Source organism: Saccopteryx bilineata, chromosome 2 (assembly GCF_036850765.1).
Source record: "Saccopteryx bilineata isolate mSacBil1 chromosome 2, mSacBil1_pri_phased_curated, whole genome shotgun sequence".
Lineage (NCBI taxonomy): Eukaryota > Metazoa > Chordata > Mammalia > Chiroptera > Emballonuridae > Saccopteryx > Saccopteryx bilineata.
The window spans coordinates 146242286-146259786 of record NC_089491.1 but is presented as its reverse complement, the minus strand read 5'-3'; the positions used below and the strand labels follow the sequence as shown (position 1 = coordinate 146259786).

At 42.0% G+C, this 17501-nt stretch overlaps 1 protein-coding gene across 9 annotated transcripts in view; it reads right to left on the bottom strand.

Moving 5' to 3' along the window:
- The window catches only part of PPHLN1 (periphilin 1), a 185469-nt gene that overhangs the window by 141119 nt on the left and 26849 nt on the right, over positions 1-17501 (bottom strand). The gene's annotated exons all lie outside the window — the stretch shown is intronic.

Here is a 17501-nt window from a genome sequence, read left to right as displayed (position 1 = left end):
AGAGAAGTGCCCGGCAGGGTTCCTTTCTTCCTTTCAATAAAGCCTGTTACTCTGGTCTTTCAGACTCCCATGGGTTCCAACAGGGGATTCTTAGAGGATGTAGCAGAAGCCTGCTCATCAGCATTGGGGGTCAGCTTATCCTGTGCCCGAATGGGATGGAGAACTAAGTGACAGGAATTCCAATCCGTGAGATGTTGGACTGTGACGGGGCCAATGGAATTACAAAGCCACCATCCAAATCTTTCCCAGTCTTCTAAATCTAAACTTTCCTCCTTCAGATACTATGGGCATTGTTGTCGGATCCTGAGCAACAACAGGGCAGTTAAATTCCAATCTGTTACCAGACACCCTGCGGGTGTCCCTGTACCAGTAACTTGTGACTCCGCTGCTCAGGGGAAAGGGAATTCCCCATGATGAAGGAGAGATGAAGGGAAAACTAAAGGAAATCTCCTGGCCTGATCCCTAAAAGAGACCTTGCTGCAAGCATTCAAGGGCTTTTCCCCTGCTGCTTGTGTCTCTTACCAAATGGGATGACTGGACGTCCTTCTCCGTCGCCAGGCTTTAGGAGGTTGTTGTGGTACCTCACACAGGGCACCACTTGTCGCGATGACAAAAACTACTTGGAGACCAGATGAAATGCACCAAGGGGCCAAGGGGAGGCAGCAGATCGAAGGACTGAAGCCCCGTCCCCAGCCTTACTCAGATATTTATTAGCCAGTACAAATAACTCAAGGAAGCAGAAATAAATTTGTAGGGAATCACCTATCTGATCTTGGATCCTCTATGACTTGGATTAAAAAACTTTAGTTAAAAAGCCCTAAACGTGAATGGTGATATGAATGTGATCTCCTGCTGCAAACAACAGGGAAGCAGGTTTCTTTGATACAAACATCAAGAAACTGTAAGTAACCTTTGTGCAAACACAAAAGATTGCCTGTGAATGAGATGTAGGCAATAAGACTAGTGAAATTGCAAATTACCTTCCTGCTTGAGAAGGGCTATTATTTTGCTAAAGGAGAGGTTTTCTTACTAGAAAGTTTTAAAGAGAGAAGAAAGAGAAATGAGACCCCTCCCCCCCTCCACTGAGGAGGAAGCAAGGAGGACTGCAAGGGGAAAGGAGCCTGCAGGGGGTTTCTGAAAAACCCTTCCTCTCTCTTTTCTTAAAAGATTTTTATTATACTGAGCGAAATAAGTAAATCAGAAAAAATTAAGAACTGTATGATTCCATACATAGGTGGGACATAAAAATGAAACTCAGAGACCTGGACAAGAGTGTGGGGGGGGGGGGAGGGGGGCACAAAGAAAACCAGGTAGAAGGTGAGGAAAGAATTAGACTTTGGGTGATGGGAATGCAACATAATCAAATGTCAAAATAACCTAAAGATGTTTTCTCTGAACATATGTACCCTGATTTATCAATGTCACCCCATTAAAATTAATAAAAAAATAAATTTTTTTAAAAAATATTTTTAAGATCTTAATAGATTTCCAACACTTATTCTCTGACCTCACATAAACTCACCCCTCCCATCCTCGAGTCATGTGATTGACATGTACCTCTAGCCCAGTGGTTCTCAAAGTGTGCGCCCTAGAAGATTTCCACATGCTCCTATGGTATTCCAGAGAAATATGTATCTGTTGGGGACCAAAAAACCAACAGGGTTTTTGGAGTTTAGATTTTTGGGGGTCAGAGGTGTGGGGAATTGGCTGTAAACTGACAGTCTGCCCAACCCCCCACCTCACTTGCCTGATTAGGTTGCAAAAGGCTGTTAAACTGTGGTGCAGGATTGTTTACACTACCCCCCATGTTCCCCACAGAAAAACTGGAGGCAAGTTTCTTCATTCCTTTGTTTGGTGTCAAGTTAAGATGTTATGTAGGTGGGGGTTTTCTGCACTCAACACAATTAAGAGTAAAAAGAGAGGAATTGTTCAATATATTATTGACAAGGAAATAAGAGTTTGCCTTTTAAATATATGCCCAAACATTGAAAAAAATCGCTAGGACACATCAGGCTTATGTTTCTCATGAACACAAGAATGAAAAAACTTAACACATTTGTGCCGGGACCTGCCGAATTTACTAAATCTTATTAAAAATGTATCTATATATATAAAAAGATTAATTTTTTGTCGTTTTTAAAATTTTTTAACCCCTTTTTTATGAATTCTAAAAAGCATAACAAAAAAATGTAACATAAAAATGTTTTTCAATGTCAGAATAAATTTAATTTTGTTATATTTATTTCATTTAATTACCATAAAAGCACGCTTGGGACTTTATTTTTTTATTTAATATTTGACTTAATTATTATAACATATTTCTCAGAAATTTGTATAGAGTGTGCCTACAATTATTTGTAGGATTTTAAATACACCCTGACTTCAAAATGTTTGAGAACCACTGCTCTAGACAAAGGCATCAACAGCCCCTACCATGTAAACCTGTGCTCTGTAAAGGGTATATAAGACGTAAGAAATCTAACTTTGGGGAGCACATGTTTGGCTTGCTTCTTTGGGGGTCACGCTGCTCCATCGGCTAAATAAATCCTACTTCCTTCATCAAGTTGTCTGGGCATTTTTGTCCTCCTTAGATTCCTGCAATAAGTCGTAACTGACCGCCTCTCCCTCCTTCTCTTGACAAGTTTGTGATTTGAGCAGCTCTTCCACACGACTCAGGTAGTTGCTGGCAGGCTGGAGAACTATAGAAGTTCTCAGGGTGAAATAAAGAACAAGGAACATGCTGACTCCTATCTCTGTTCTGAGAGCCTAAATATCTTTTTTTTTCTTCTTTTTTGCTAAATCTTATCCCGCTGTTCAGCACACACTGTCTCCAGTATGGGATCAGAGGCCCCGGACTCGCATCCACTCAGGGCTTTTGCCCTAGGGTGCCTCATTATCTCTGATTACCCTAACTCTGCCTGTTTCCACAGCATGTTGCCACACTGGAACACTCATGCTAACTGTCAATATCATGTGAGATACAAGTGAAAAAAACTGGCAAGCTATCAAAGTATATAAAACATGCTCAATTAATGAGTTAACTAATTTGACAAAATTATAAACAAACATAAAGTTCAACATGCAAAGCTGATATTTCACCATACTAAATCTGTTGCATTATCTGTGAAATAAGCTTAATACTAATACCTAAACTCATGGAGTTGTTGTGATGGCTAAATAAAAAACTGATTGGGCCAAGGCTGAGTAGCTCAATGGATAGTACTGCCCCTGTGCATCAAGGTCACAGGTTAGATCCCAGGTCAGGGCATGTACAAGAAGCAATCAAGGCCCTGGCTAGCTGGCTCAGTGGTAGAGCGCTGGCCTGGCCTGTGGATGTCCTGAATTTGATTCCCAGCCAAGGCACACAGGAGAAGTGCCCATCTGCTTCTCCACCCCTCCCCCTCTCCTTTCTCTCTGTCTCTCTCTTCCCCTCCCGCAGCCAAGGCTCCATTGGAGCAAAGATGGCCCAGGCACTGAGGATGGCTCCATGGCCTCCACCTCATGTGCTAGAATGGCTCTAGTTACAACAGAGCAATGCCCTAGATGGGCACAGCATCGCCCCCTGGTGGGTATGCCGGATGGATGCTGGTCGGGCATGAGGGAGTCTGTCTCTTTGCTTCTCTGCTTCTAATTTCACTTCAGAAAAATACCAAAAAAAAAACCAATCAAGGAGTACACAACTAAATGGAACAACAAAGTAGAGCAGCAAGTTGATGCCCCCTTCTCTCCCTCCCCTTTCTCGACCCCTACGTTCCTCCTCATCCTTCCCCCCCCCCTCTCTCCTTTCAAATCAATGGAAAAATTAAAAAAAAAAAAAAACCTGTTTTAAAGACTATAAAGCATTTAAACAGTAGCATAAACTAAGTGCTCAAAACATGTTTGCTGCCTGACCAGGTGGTAGCACAGTGGATGCAGCGCCAGCCTGGGATGCTAAAGACCCAGGTTTGAAACCTGCAGGTGCCAGCTTGAACACAGGCTCACCCGCTTAAGCACAGGGTTGCTGGCTTGAGTCCAAGGTTGCTGGCTTGAGCAAGGGGTCACTCACTTTGCTGGAGCCCCCCAGTCAAGGCACATATGAGAAGTAATCAGTGAATACGAAGGTGCCGCAACGATGAGCTGATGTTTCTCAACTCTTTCCCTTCCTTTCTCTCCCTCCGTGTCTCTCTCTCTCTCTCTCTCTCTCTCTCTCTCTCTCGCTAAAAAATAAATAAAAATAAATGTTTGCTGTTTTGATTTCACTTAGTAAGTCTAAGTGAAACATTAAATACTTCAAAGTATCTATTTCTTTAAATTATTTCTTAGCACTAATAATGAAAAAGGAGGGGCAGGCCCTCTCTTCCCTGACCCGGCTACAGGGGCAAAGGTACAGTATACCTGGACTAGGCTCCCGCAAGGGTTCAAGAACTCCCCTACCATCTTTGGGGAGGCCCTTGCTTGGAGACCTCCAGAGGTTTCCTGCACAGGACATCAGGTGTGTCCTCCTTCAGTATGTGGATGACCTGTTTTAGGTCATGAGACTCTAAGATGTGCTCAAAGAACGAATGAGGTTCTATGTCATCCAGAGAAGGATGAACACAAGGTCTCAAAGAAGGCCCAGATCTTCCAAAGGCAAGTAAAATGCTTGGGATTCATTATCCAACAGGGGGATAAGAGGCTAGGAGTACAATGGAAACAGGTTATTCAGAACATCTCAACCCCCACCACGAGGAGACAAGTTAGAGAGTTCCTGGATGCAGTAGGGTTCTGCCGTTTGTGGATCCCCAACTTTGCAGTACTGGCCAGGCCCTTCTATGAAGTAACAAAGGGGGGAGAAAAGGAGTCCATGGACTGGGGGCCAGAACAGGACTGTGCCTTTCAGAATCTTAAAAAGGAATTACAAGTTGCCCCAGCACTAGATCTTCCTAATCTAGCGGAACCTTTTGTGCTGTATGTCTGAGAGAGGAGCAAGACAGCAGCAATGGGTGTATTAAACCAGAATTTGGGGTCATGGCCCAGACTGGTAGCCTACCTCTCCAAGCAACTAGATGAGGTTGCAAAAGGTTGGCCACCATGCTTGAGAGCCCTAACAGCCACTGCCATGCTGGTACAAGAGGCAGACAGACTAACTTTAGGACAAGACCTGAAAGTGCAGGTGCCACATGCAGTATAGTGACACTGATGAATGCTAAAGGACATCACTAGCTCACAAATGCCCGCCTCACGAAGTACCAGAGCTTATTATGTCAAAACCCAAGTCTAGTAATCGAGGTGAGTACCACTTTAAATCCAGGACACTGCTCCCAGTGAATGAGGGAAAGCCGCAGCACAGTTGCTTGGTGCAGTATACTCCAGCCAGCAGGACTTACTGGATCAGCCCCTGAGGGAGCCCAACTGGGAGCTGCATGTAGACAGAAGCAGCTCCATCAACTCAAGGGGAGAAAGGCAGACGGAATATACAGTAGTGACTCTTGAGCAGAGACTATAAAGGCGTGACTTCTACCCCAAGGCACTTCTGCTAAACAGGCAGAACTGATTGCCCTGACTTGAGCCTTAGAGCTCAGTGAAAGGAAAAGAGTGAATATCTTTACAGATTCATGTTTTGCCTTTCTCACTCTCCAAGTACATGGGCAATTTACAAAGAGAGAGGACTCTTTTTTTTTTTTTTTTACAGAGACAGAGAGATAGATAGGGACAGACAGACAGGAACAGAGAGAGATGAGAAGTACCAATCATTAGTTTTTCATTGCAACACCTTAGTTGTTCATTAATTGCCTTCTCATATGTGCCTTGACCACAGGCCTTCAGCAGACCGAGTAACCCCTTGCTCGAGCCAGCAACCTTGGGTCCAAGCTGGTGAGCTTTGCTCAAACCAGATGAGCCCATGCTCAAGCTGGAGACCTCAGGGTCTCAAACCTGGGTCCTCCACATCCCAGTCTGACGCTCTATCCACTGCGCCACTGCCTGGTCAGGCAAAAAGAGAGGACTCTTAACTGCTGGGGGCAAAGATCTAAATATCCAGGAGAAATTCTCCAGCTGCTGGAAGCAGTCTGGAAGCCAAAACAAGTAGCAGTGATCCACTGCTGAGGATACCAGAAGGGAGGAACAGCAGAAGCCCAGGGAAACGCCAGAGCAGATGCAGAGGCAAAGAGGGCTTCTACCCTGCCCTACCACAAGGGTGCTATAGCCCCTCTCATCCTGAGGGCCCCAAAACTTACACCCAGATATTTCGAGGGAGACAAAAGGTAGGTAGAGAAAGAAGGGGCCAAAGAACTAAAAGATAGCTGGATGCAACTGACAGATGGTGGTAGTTGTTCCTCACCTACTGGGGCCAGCAGTAGTCCAGGCTTTGCATGCTGCCACCCATCTGGGATAAGAAAAGACAGAAAAACTGCTAGAGAGATATTTCTATATCCCTCTCTTGACAACTCTACCCAAGAAAGCCTGCGCTGCTCAACCTGCCGTCAGAATAATGCAAAACAAGGACCTTCAGTATCCCCCAGTACTCAGTCCTATGGGGCAGCCCCTTTGAGGATATACAGGTAGATTTCAACGAGATGCCCAGAACTCAAGGTTACCAGTACCTGTTGGTGTTGGTATGCACCAACTCAGGATGGGTAGAAGCCTACCCCACCCGGACTGAAAAGGCTAGAGAAGTAACAAGGGTGTTGCTCAGAGAAGTAATTCCAAGGTTTGAACTGCCACTTCGGATAGGCTCTGACAATAGCCCAGCCTTTGTGGCTAAAGTAGTACAAGGAACAGCTCACGGACTGGACATCACCTGGAAGTTTCACGCGGCATACAGACCTCAGAGCTCAGGAAAGGTAGAACGCATGAATAGAACTCTGAAGTTAGGGCTTAGCAAATTATGTCAGGAAACAGGTCTTAAAAGGGTACAAGCGTTGTCTCTAATATTGTTTAATGTTCGGTGTACAGCCTCCAATACCAAGTATTCACCTTATGAGGTATTATACAATAGGCCTCCCCCAATATTACGTACTTTGCCAGGGACTCCCCAAGAATTAGGAGAAACAGAACTACATAGCCAATTAAAAGCTTTAGGCAAGGTAGCAGGTACTATATCCAAGTGGGTGCTAGCTAGGGCTCTGATCGGTTTGTTTGCCAGCTGTCGGTCAAGAATTGAAATCCAGCTCCCCTCTGATCCAGGTGGAAAGGACCCTACACTGTGATCCTGACCACTACCACTGCTGCCAAGGTAGAAAGCATACCTTCTGTATTCACCACAGCCAGCTGAAGCCTGTGGCCCCAGCAGAGACACCTTTATGGACAGCAGAGACTGACCCTGCCAACCCTTATAAGTTGATCCTGAGAAGGACTTTACTGGATCTGTAGAAATAGGGCTTATACCCGTCTTCCCAAGAATTGGGAAGGAAGCTGTGTAATAGGTACAATAAAGCCCTCTTTTTTCCTCTTGCCTCTGAAAACAAAAGAACTGCTTAGCTAACCAGCTCCACAGCCCTTACAACAGGTAAAAAGAGAACTCCAGATAGGAGACTAGAAAGATGATGAGTGCCCGCAGAGTGGATAATCCAATACTATATATCTGCCACCTGGGCAGAGGATGGATCTTGGGGGTACTCCACCCCCATTTATATGTTAAACTGGATTATCCGATTGCAGGCAGTTTTAGAAATTACCAATTAGACTGGGAAAGCCCTAACCCTCCTTACACATCAGCAGACTCAGAAGAGAAATGCCATCTACCAAAACAGATTGGCACTAGATTATCTGTTAGCAGCAGGAGGAGGAGTGTATAGGAAATTCACTAATTGTTGCCTGCAAACAGATGACCAGGGCCAGGCAGTTGAGGACCTTATCAAGAAGATGACAGAGCCTGATCAGGCGGTGGCGCAGTGGACAGAGCGCCGGACAGGGATGTGGAGGACCCAGGTTCCAGACCCCGAGGTCGCCAGCCTAAGCGCAGGCTCATCTGGTTTGAGCAAAAGCTCACCAGCTTGGACCCAAGGTCGCTGGCTCAAGCAAAGGGTTACTCAGTCTGCTGTAGCCCCACAGTCAAGGCACTATGAGAAATCAATCAATGAACAACTAAGGTGTCGCAACGAAAAACTAATGATTGACGCTTCTCATCTCTCTCCGTTCCTGTCTGTCTGTCCCTGTCTATCCCTCTCTCTGACTCTCTCTCTGTCTCTGTATAAAAAATAAATAAAAAATAGAAGATGACAGAACTGGCACACATGCAAGTTTGGCATGGATAAAACCCCGTAACCTTTCTAAGGGATGGTTCTCAGCCTTGGGGAGGTTTAAAATCCTAATAGGAGCAGTCTTACTACTCCTAGAATTAGCTTAATAAGTCTGTGTTTGTTGCCATTAGTAATGAACAGCAAAAGGAACATGATAGCCGCCACAGTACAGCAAGGAACAATGGCCCATGTATACTTTACCCACCACTATCTGGCCTTCCCTTTGGGATCAGATAAAGAATATGAGACACCAGTATAAAAGAAATTCTGAAGTCTCAAATGGGGGGAATGAGAAAGGAGGGGCATGCCCCCTCTTCCCTGAGAAGGAAGAAATAAAAATACAAGGGAAAGGAGCCAGCAGGAGTAACCAAGTCAGCCAGTGATAAATTATCTATATCCCATAGTTACAATACAAAGCAAGAATAGCAGGATCTGTATGTAACTATGGCCAGTGATCTGGAAACCCCTCCCCCCTTGCTTGCCCCACTGAAACTATTCCTCCCCTCTCGGAGTCCTGGGAAACCTTAAACAAAGGAATCACATGCACATTGCTTAGACACTGTAAAGGTATATAAACTGTAAGAAAGTCAACTTTGGGGAGCCTGTGTTTTGGAGCTACAAACTCCACCTGTTCCGCCAGCTTTAATAAATTCTCCTTCCTTTATTAAAAGTTATCTGAGTGTCTATCCTCCATCAGGTCGCTTCCTGCTACAATAACTACAACTATTCAGTTAGTAAATTATTACATCCTACTCAAACTTCCCAATAGGTAGGAAATCTGTTAATGTGCTGGGGAAAAAATAAAATCAATAGTTCATATCTTCCTGACAGTTAAATTACCTACCTAATTATTTTCCAAGGGGTTTAGATGGTTTCCTTCTTTCGTATGTTAGATATATTTTATCTATTTAATTGTAAGATATATTTCATATGTTTTCTTGAAATACAGTCCACTTTCTTCTAAACACTATCTTTATCAGAGATTTCAATTAAATCTAAGCAAATGCTAGGCTTCCAAAAAATGTCAAAAAGTCAATATTAGCAACATTACTATTCATGGCATTTACAATTTCAAAATTTGTTATTCAAAATTTGTTACAAAAGTAGAAGTACTGATTTCTCCAATTCTAAGAAATCATAAAATTCTAATCCCCAATCTGCTTGTTTGCACATGCTCATGTGGAAGGATGGTGGGGTGAGTATGCTAAACACGTCTATGAATGGAGAGAGTGTCTTACTTTGCTAAGCAGCCTGTCCCTTTGTTCAACTCCCCCAAGCACTAGAAAGTTGTTTCAGGACTTAAGAATGTATATGATAAAACTTTCAAGGAAGTTAAACCTGAATCACAATTATATATTTAACAACCTGTTTTTACCAAGTCATAAGTGAAAAAGGAGGGGGGAGGTAGAAGAAGGTAAAGGGGGCTAAATGGTGACGGAAGGAGACTTGACTTGAGATGGTAAACACACAATACAATGTACAGATTATTTACTACAGAACTGCAATCTGAAACCTACATAATTTTATTAATCGATGTCACCCTAATAAAATCAATAAAAATAGAAAAAAATTTAAAAACTCCTAATGACAGCTCCTGTATTTAGCAATAAAGATCAGATTAATGTTTTCTTTATGTTTTGAGAAGGCATTCAAATATCAGTACATTATATTTGTTGTGTAGGATCTAATCTTAAAGAAAACTCCCTAGCTATATAAAAAGATTTAAGAAAATAAAAATGACTATAGGAGTTTGTGACAAAGCAAGACTATTTTCAGAGATAGTTCATATCTTATCCAGACACACCACTCATGGATTTCTTTTTCTTTCCAATAAAACCTATGATGAGTGTCAAAGATTTCAGAATTTCTCTTTCCAAAGCTTACTATTAAGAAAGTTCAAACAGCCCTAACCAGTTTGCTCAGTGGTAGAGCATCAGCCCAGCGTGTGGAAGTCCCCAGTTCAATTCCCAGACAGGGCACACAGGAGAAGCGCCTATCTGCTTCTCCACCCTTCCTCCCCTCCTTTCTCTCTCTCTCTTCCCCTCCCGCAGCCAAGGCTCCACTGGGACAAAGTTGGCCCAGGCACTAAGGACAGCTCCATGGCCTCTGCCTCAGGCCCCAGAGGGGCCAAGCATCGCCCCCTGGTAAGCGTGCAGGTGGATCCCAGTCAGGCACATGCTGGTGTCTGTCTGTCTGCCTCCCCCTTCACCCTTCTCACTTTGAAAAATTACAAAAAATAAAAAAGTTCAAATAGAAGTTTCTACTACCTGCAATGTCAGACCTGAAGGAAAATACCATCACTGTTTGAAATTCTTCTACAAATTTTACATTAAGCTTTAAACATGTAATTTCCCTCTCTAAATACTAACAAAAATACATAAGGATACACAAGGCTTCAGGTACTGTGATGTGTTTGGAATCTCCATTTAAAATATATCTTAGAAAACAATGGTATCATTACATACAAACCAGAAATACACTGCTGACAAAAATTAGGGGATGTTTCATCGCTTCATATTCATTTTGAAATATTCCCTAATTTTTGTGAGCAATATAAAAGCTATGACTTAGTCACAGCACATACAGGAACAGCTTGATGTTCCTGTTTCTTTATCTCCCTGCCTTTCTCTAAAAAGAAAACAAAACAACAAAAAACTATGACTTATAATGTAAAACTTCAATGATTTTTAAGGATAACAGGATAATAAAAATGAACAATATGGAACTATTAGCCTAGATACAGATTATCAGGATTAGTGTTTAAAATTACTCTCCACTCATTAAAACATACTTTGCATGTATTTTAATACAAAAAACATTTTATTTAATATAAAAATTTGGCCCTGGCTTGTTGGCTCAGTGTTAGAGCATCATCCTGGCATGTGGATGTCCTGGGTCCGATTCCTGGCCAGAGCACACAGGAGAAGTGACCATCTACTTCTCCACCCCTCCCGTCCTGCTCCCCCACCTTCTCCTCCCCTCCAATTGACCCAGTTAAGTATAAAAAGTAGACAAAACAATATAATGAATTCCTCATGGACAAATAATTCAAGTGGCCCCGTACACTGAGGATAGCTCCATAGCCTCTGCCTCAGGAAAAAATAGCTCCAGCTGCAACAGGGCAAGGGCCTCAGATGGGCAGAGCATCGCCCCCTAGTGGGCTTGCTGGGGGATCCTGATCAGGGCTCATGCAGGAGTCTGTCTCTGCCTCCTCTCATCTCACTAAAAATAAAAATTTTTAAATAAAGTAAAATAAAATAATTTTATCCTGACCTGTGGTGGTGCAGTGGATAAAGCATCAACCTTGAACTCTGAGGTCGCTGGTTTGAAATCCCAGGCTTGCCTGGTCAAGGCACATACGGGAGTTGATGCTTTCTGCTCCTCCCCCCTTCTCTCTCTCACTCTCTCTCTCTCCCTTCTCTAAAATAAATAAAAATCTAAAAAATAAAATAAAATTTTTAATATATAATAAGCACCCACCGTTCAGCATTCTCATCTTTTAGGGATCTTTTAAGGACACATACTGAACTATTCATTTTCACTTGAAATATGGTATCTTGGATTTACATTAATATAATCTGAGAGGGAGGAAAGTAGTGAAGGTAGAGACCATTAGTTGATAATTGTCACTGGAATGATTTGTCCATGAGGAATTCATTATATTGTTTTGTCTACTTTTATATACTTAACTTTTGCCCTTATTAAAAGTCAAAAACAACCCAAATACACTAACCCTTCATCAAAGACAATGGCACATGTAAATAATGCTATTACTTCCCAACACAATCAATTTACACTTTAAATGCAAGCCTCATGGCCAGAAACTTTATTGATCTTATTCACTGCTTTATTCCCATCACCTGGAATATCACTTGGCATACAGTAAGCACCACATACATGCATGATATATATATACTCTACTTGGCTATCTTAATTTTGCATTGTTTTTGGCATCACATGCTTTACTAATAAGTTCCTAACAAACCAAATCTAACTAAAAAATTCTACTACACAAGGCTGGTAAACTTTTGCTTTCATAAGTCTGAGGATTCTTCACTCTGTTCTGTCATTTTGTGACAAGCATTTTTATTGTAGCACTTAAGTGGTTTAATTCACTTGCTGAATTTTCAGTGAAATAATATGGGTCATTTCAATGCCTTCTGGAAATGCATCAAATATTTTAAACTAGAACTGCCGCAGAAAATTAGGACATATTATTATAAATGTAGCCAAGAATTAATTACATCTCTCTGGAAATAATGACAACAAAAGAAAGTTAAGTTGGGGCCTGGCCACATGACTCAGTTGGTTATAGCATCGACCTAATATGCCAAGGTTGCAGATTCAATCCCTGGTCAGGGCACATACAAAAATCAACCAATTAATGCAAAAACAAGTGGAACAACAAACTGATGTTTGTTTCTCTCTCTAAATCAATAAATTAAAAAATAAATAAATAAAGTTAAGTTGTTGCAATTCTGTCAGTCAATACACCAGCCTGACCTGTAATGGGACAGTGGATAAAGCATTGACCTGGAATGCTGAGGTTGCCTCTTCCGAGACCCCTGGCTTGCCCAGCCAAGGCACATATGGCAATTAATACTTCCTGCCCCTCCCCAGCCCCTCTCCATCTCCCTTCTCTCTAAAATAAATTTTAAAAAAAAGTAAAACACCTACTAGGGCAGTTCCAAAATAAAATTACTAAATCAAAATTCAGCAAATTAACACTTAAAATTTTGCATTTTTTCACACTGAAAAAAAACCCCCACTTATCTTTTACTTAATATGTGCTTGTTAAAGGACCAGAAGAAGGCAGGCAGAAGCAGACAGGATGGCTTCAATACCAATTATATTACAATGCCCAGAATATATGCTGCTAGTATTTTGATCCTAATTCCCAAACATTACCTCTAAAAATTCTGAAATGAAACATCCTCCATTTTAAAATATGCCAATAAAAAAATGAACATTGGGCCCTGGCCGGTTGGCTCAGCGGTAGAGCGTCGGCCTGGCGTGCGGGGGACCCGGGTTCGATTCCAGGCCAGGGCACACAGGAGAAGCGCCCATTTGCTTCTCCACCCCCACCCCCTCCTTCCTCTCTGTCTCTCTCTTCCCCTCTTGCAGCCAAGGCTCCATTGGAGCAAAGATGGCCCGGGCGCTGGGGATGGCTCCTTGGCCTCTGCCCCAGACGCTAGAGCGGCTCTGGTCGCAGCAGAGCGACACCCCGGAGGGGCAGAGCGTCGCCCCCTGGTGGGCAGAGCTTCGCCCCTGGTGGGCGTGCCGGGTGGATCCCGGTCGGGCGCATGCAGGAGTCTGTCTGACTGTCTCTCCCTGTTTCCAGCTTCAGAAAAAAGAAAAAAAAAAAAAAAAAAAAAAAAAAATGAACATTGGCCCTGGCCGGTTGGCTCAGCAGTAGAACATTGGCCCGGCATGTGGAAGTGCCAAGTTCGATTCCTGGCCAGGGCACACAGGAGAAGCACTCATCCGCTTCTCCACCCCTCCCCCTCTCCTTCCTCTCTGTCTCTCTCTTCCCCTCCCGCAGCCAAGGCTCCATTGGAGCAAAGTTGGCCCGGGGGCTGAGGATGGCTCTGTGGCCTCTGCCTCAGGCGCTAGAATGGCTCTGGTAGCAACAGAGCAACGCCCCAGATGGGCAGAGCATCGCCCCCTGGTGGGCATGCCGGGTGGATACTGGTCGGGCGCATGCGGGAGTTTGTCTGACTGCCTCCCCGCTTCTGACTTCGAAAAAAAAAAAAAAAAAAAAAAGGAAAATGGACATTTTATTTTGTAATTCAGGGGTCCCCAAACTATGGCCCGCAGACCGCATGCGGCTTCCCGAGGCCATTTATCCAGCCCACCGCACTTCCGGAAGGGGCACCTCTTTCATTGGTGGTCAGTGAGAGGAGCAGAGTTTCCACTGAAATACTGGTCAGTTTGTTGATTTAAATTTACTTGTTCTTTATTTTAAATATTGTATTTGTTCAAGTTTTTTTTTACTTTAAAATAAGATATGTGCAGTGTGCATAGGGATTTGTTCATAGTTTTTTTTATACTCAGGCCCTCCAACAGTCTGAGGGACAGTGAACTGGCCCCCTGTGTAAAAAGTTTGGGGACCCCTGGTGTAACTCATTAAAATAAATGTTCCATAGTATGCATTTGTTGTTCTCCAGCAAGTTAACAAGATGAATTCCCAAACTGAACACTCACCGGTATAGTAGCATCTAAAAGCCATTCTGTCACAAAACTTGATAAAGACTAAGAAATGAGACAATCAAGCTCACCAAAATTGTAAGTTAAATAGTAAAAAGTAAGCTTTTAAAAATAAAGACCTTGCCTGACCTGTGGTGGCGCAGTGGACAGAGGTCGACCTGGAATGCTAAGGTTGCTGGTCGAAACCCTGGGCTTGCCCAGTCAAGGTACATATGAGAAGAAACTACTAGGAATTGCGGCTTCCACTGCACCCCCCCCCCACTCCCACCCTTCTCTCTCTCTCTCTCTCCTGTCTCCAAAGTCAATCAACCAGTAAATATAAATAATAACCCGATGGACATCTAGAAATTAAATGCAGATGTTCTGCAACAACCGATTTCCTCCCAAAGGAGTAATGCACATGCTTACATACAGGTTCTCTGTGCCTCGTTAGGCTTTATCTCCTAGGCCAGTGGTTGGCAACCTCAATAGTCAACAGAGCCAAATATCAACAGTACAACGACTGAAATTTCTTTCGAGACTCAAATTTTTTAAACTTAAACTATATAGGTAGGTACACTGTTATTAACTTAATTAGGGTACTCCTAAGCTGGCCTTTGCTAAAAACGTCCTCAATCTGATTGAAGTACGTTCGCTGAGGTCAACCCTTCCAACTCTCCCATCCACACTCGTCTTGTATACTTGTTTTGTCTATCTCCTTTCATTCATCCTCTATGTCCAAACCATCTCAACATGCCTTTCTCAATCCTCAACACTACATCTTCTTTCACTCCACAACTTACTGGCTCACTCAGCTGTGAGACCGACCGACATCCCCACGTGTACCTGCATGCCCATACATGGTATTTTGTGGAAGAGCCACACTCAAGGGGCCAAAGAGCCACATGTGGCTCGTGAGCCGCAGTTTGCCAACCAGTGTTTCACTGGTTCAAAACCCCAGGCTTGCCTGGTCAAAGCACATACAGGAAGGAACTACTATGAGTTGATGCTTCTTGATTCTTCCCCCACTTATTTTTTTTCCTCTCTCCCCCTCTCTAAAAATCAATAAAAAAATAAACTTTTCTATAAAAGCACCTTATAAAAGTAACACTGATAGAGAAGTAATTTTTAAGTGCTCTAAAGCAGTGGTCCCCAACCTTTTTTGGGCCACGGACCGGTTTAATGTCAGAAAATATTTTCACAGACTGACCTTTAGGGTGGGATGGATAAATGTATCACGTGACCAAGACAAGCGTCAAGAGTGAGTCTTAGACGGATGTAACAGAGAGAATCTGGTCATTTTTTAAAAATAAAACATTGATCAGACTTAAATATAAATAAAACAGAAATAATGTAAGTTATTTATTCTTTCTCTGCGGACCAGTACCAAATGGCCCATGGACCGGTACCAGTCCGCGGCCCGGGGGTTAGGGACCACTGCTCTAAAGTGCTAAAATAATGAGTGTACATTTGTCAAGTTGTACATGGAGGATAAGCTTTCCTATAGTCAAATTCAGTGTGATTGAATATGGGTACCAAAATATATGAGTGTCAAATTGCCTTTCCAGGCTCATCAAAGCACCAAAATAGCTTGTTTTAATTAACGAGTTCATACTAGTAGAGTAGGTACCTTCCCAGATCTCCCCTTCATGCCACAATATATGATATCCAATATTTCCTCAAAAACATTTGTGATGTATCAGAATTGGAAATGAACAGGGCAAAGGAATAAAAAAAAATATATATATATATGCAGTAAAATTGCTTTTCTGTTAGAGAACAGAACCCAAATATAAAAAATAAAACAGTACTATATTATCTTTCTCTATCCCAGGCACTAATGATAGTGAGTTCTTACTTTTAAAAGAATTATTAGTTTTATATTTAGGAAAAAATAATATGCCTTTTCCAAACTTTAAGTGAAACTTTTATTGAGGTACGACACACACACAAATTATAAATGCTCTTCTGGATAAATTTTCACAAGTTAATCACACTATATAATGACCATCCAAATCAAGAAACCAAACACTGCTAACAAGGCAAAAGACTGCCTATGTTTTTTCCCAGTCACTATCTCTGTCTTCCAAAGGTAATCACTTTCCTGGATAGTAATGCCTGTTTTACAGCTTTATATAAAAGAAAACACACAGAATATACTTTTGTGCCTGGCTTCTTCCTTTCAATTATATGTTGGTGAGGTTCCTATATATTGTTGCATATGGTAAAATTCCATTCATACTCATTGCTGTATAATTATAAATTAATTTATCCACTCCACTGCTGAACATTAAGACTGCTGCCATTTTGGAATTCTTATGAATAATGCTGCTTGTGAACATTCTTGCACATGTCATTATGATACACCAATACAGTTTTAAAAATAACATTAGATATTCTCTGCATCATAATCAAATATTTTAAAAACTTTTAAGTTATGTTTTTATTAAATCCAAACTCAGAAATAATAACTTTATTGACTTACATTTCAAATATTAGTGTTACTTATCAAATTAAAATACTTTAAAAGTTAAAATACTTTAATCCAAGGATTCAGTTGAGTCAATGAAATCAGATTTAAATATAAAATCAAACTTAAATATTTTTCACCTAAAGCAACAAACACAATAGCAATAGCGGTGTCTGTGGCTTCATCAATAACAGAAATCAGATATTATTATATAAGTTACTGCTATTGCAAATATCTCAAGATATCACTTACACTCATCACTACACTGAATATATAGCAATGAAACCCCTACCACTAGCTCTTGATATATTAAAGACCTACTAAAGAATTATATATAACATTACAAATATAAGTGGTCTCTTTTTAAAAACACGATTCTGAGAAGGGATCCATAGGCTTCATCCATAGACTAAAGGGATTCATGGCACAAAATAGGTTAAGAACCCATGTTTTACCTAACTATATAGTAATAAACAACTAATATATAAACAAATATTTGTGCCTTTTGATGGTGCCAACTGAACTGATAATATAGCCATACACCAGGGGTCCCCAAACTTTTTACACAGGGGGCCAGTTCACTGTCCCTCAGACCGTTGGAGGGCCGGACTATAAAAAAAACTATGAACAAATCCCTATGCACACTG